Genomic DNA, 2,837 nt, shown 5'->3' on the forward strand with positions numbered 1-2,837 from the left:
AGAATGATTCGTAATATTACTATATTTGGACAGTCCATTTAATTTAAGCCGCAAAAAGTTATATTTATTAAAAAAAATTAAATATATTTTTAATCTTCTAACTTTATATAAGATTTTAATTTGATCCTTTAATTTTGTAAAATATCTTTTTAATCATTTAACCCTAACATTATTAGTTTCAAATGATAACTTTTTTGTGTCAACCACTATTGTTTTAAAAAGAAGTAAACTTAATATGTTAATATTTGAAAATATTTTATTAATATTTAAAAGTTTAATATAAAAATTTGTTAGGATAAAACTAATAGTGTTAAGATTAAAAAATTAAAAATATATTTTATAAAATTAAATGATTAAAATAAAGTATTGTGTAAAGTTAAAAAATTAATTATATATTTTAATCTACTTAAAAACGTACTGTTAGCAAATTTCAATCGTCTCTGAATAAACTGAAGGATCAAATCAAAGTCATAAAACTAACAATTATTGCGAGATAATAAAATAAAAAATTGTGACGTGTGCACTGATGATGATGCGTGGAAAACGAGATACTTTTATTGGCTGGAGTAAATTCCTTCTATTTTCATCGCCCCATGACACAACTTGATGATATTTGACTTGGTGCCTTAGCTGTGTCTTTCTTTAATGTAATTTGCACTGCTCAAATTTTTTAAATTTTTTTATAAAAAATTATTTTTTATATAAAATAAGAGACAATTTAATATTTTAAAATTTTAAAATAATTTTTTTATATTTTTATAATTTTTCAATAAAAAATACCATAAAATAGTATAATTTTAACCTTTTTTTATTGAAAAATCGTTAAAAAACAAAAAAAAACCCTACAAATTTGGGATTTCAAGATATTAGAATATAAAATATTTTATGTAAAAGCTAATGATTAAATGAAAAAAGAAAAATGAAATTGAAAAGATGAAACAATATAAACAAGGCAGGTTTTTTTTACCAATACATTATAAATAATAATAAAAATTACCCAAATGCTACATCGTGGAAAGTATTTACCAAAATGCTACACTAGAAATTGTTCAAACCGAGAATGATTTTATAGTTGTGAAGAAATCGTTCACACTGAAAATGATTTTCTAGTCAAGAAATTTTTTTTATTTAATGAAAAGTGAAATCATTCAAGCCAAGAATGATTTTAGCTTTTTTTTATTGACATGACATAATATTTACTGTCAATCGTGATAATCTCTTAATTTCCCTCATCATTATCATCACCTCTTTTCACCTCTCCTAAACCTACTCAATTCAAGTTTTTTATTTCCTTTGTTTTGACTCTTTGCATTTATATTTATGAATATTTTTGTTTTTTTCCAATAATATTTATTTCTCTTGTTCGTTATATTGATTTAATGACTGGCCACCATTTAATCAAATCTATGAGTAATCTTGATGGACTAGGAAGTGAAGAGAGAACCTAGATATAGAAAACTAAACATAGATAACTAGGCTAGGGATTGTTCTCGAAATTTGTGGTGATTTAAATTATAGCTTCATGGTTTAATTAGTTGCTTAGGTATCATGGGAATGAATTCAATACTAATTAAAAAGGGACTAATAATTCGAAAGAATACTAGGACACTTTAGAAATAGTTATCACTATAATTGATCAGAGTCAATTCAAAGGGTAGAAACTAGTAACTTATAGGCTGAATCCTAAACCCCAACGCTTCAAGTAATTGCATTTTTATCATCATTATTTTCTTGATTTACTTTTATTTCTTATATTTTCATCAAATTTATCCATTTTATCTATTTTTTTTGAACTATTAATTATTTAAATTAGTAAAAGTGTAACTTCCCTGTGGGTTCGACACCTGAAATACTCTGGATAATTTATTACTATGATCTCGTACACTTGTGAGAGGGATCAAGTTTTTGGCGCTGTTGCCGAGGAAGTCACAAATTTACTAACTATTTAATTTTTAGTTCATTTTAATTTTTTTCCTTTTATTTTTTATTATTATTTTTATGCAACTGAGAAGTTCTGGTGATTTAAATTTGATTCCTATTAATCTAGAAATTGAACGGTTTTGTAGGAAAAATAGATCTCAAAGAAGAAGAAAGATGGGTGACGAAACTATTCTAGAGCCATCCATTACATTTAAAGATATTCAACGCCCATTCATCACATCTAATCCATCATGCATCCAATTGAGTATGAGAGCGCGTAATTATGAATTTAAGAATATTTACTTAAATGTGCTACCTAATTTCAATGGGCACCGAACTGAAGATGTCTTGTATTTTGTATGAGAATTTTATGTGATAATTGATACACTATCGCTAAATAATCTATCGGATGATGATTTAAAGTTGCGTTGCTTTCCGTACTATTTAAAAGGAGAGGCTCATCAATGGCTTTTACGATTACCAGAAGCTTCCATAAGATGTTGGACGGAGATGTATGAGCTATTTATATTGAAATATTATTCTCCTCAGAAGACTTCAGAATTAAGGGATAAGATTCACTTCTTCACATAGCAAAATAGTGAATTGTTCCATGAGGCTTGGGAATGTTATAATCTCCTCATAAGCCAATGTCCCCATCACTAATTTCCACACATACTCTTGATGGATTTTTTTTTATGAAGGGCTGAATGCTAAATGCTAATCAAAAGTTGATAATGTAGCTTGAGGTGATCCAAGTAATATGACAGCTAAAGAAAGGGAAGAGATTTATAAAATGCTAGCAGCAAATTTAAGGCAGAAAGCGATTCAAGGAAGGAGGGAAATGATTAATGAAGTTTCTACATCAGATGTCTCACATGAACTACGAGATTTAACAAAGAGGTTAAATTTATTATTAA

General features: G+C 26.8%; 1 non-coding gene across 1 annotated transcript; it reads right to left on the bottom strand.

Annotated features, from left to right (window-relative positions):
• Nucleotides 1-2,478: 2,478 nt before the first annotated feature.
• Nucleotides 2,479-2,585, bottom strand: LOC129296209 (small nucleolar RNA R71). The gene has a single exon (XR_008589729.1). It is a non-coding gene; the product is annotated as a small nucleolar RNA R71 (small nucleolar RNA).
• Nucleotides 2,586-2,837: the final 252 nt, after the last annotated feature.

This window comes from Prosopis cineraria, unplaced genomic scaffold (genome assembly GCF_029017545.1).
Source record: "Prosopis cineraria cultivar Desert tree isolate PC_DT_omini unplaced genomic scaffold, ASM2901754v1 PC281, whole genome shotgun sequence".
Taxonomy (NCBI): Eukaryota; Viridiplantae; Streptophyta; class Magnoliopsida; order Fabales; family Fabaceae; genus Prosopis; species Prosopis cineraria.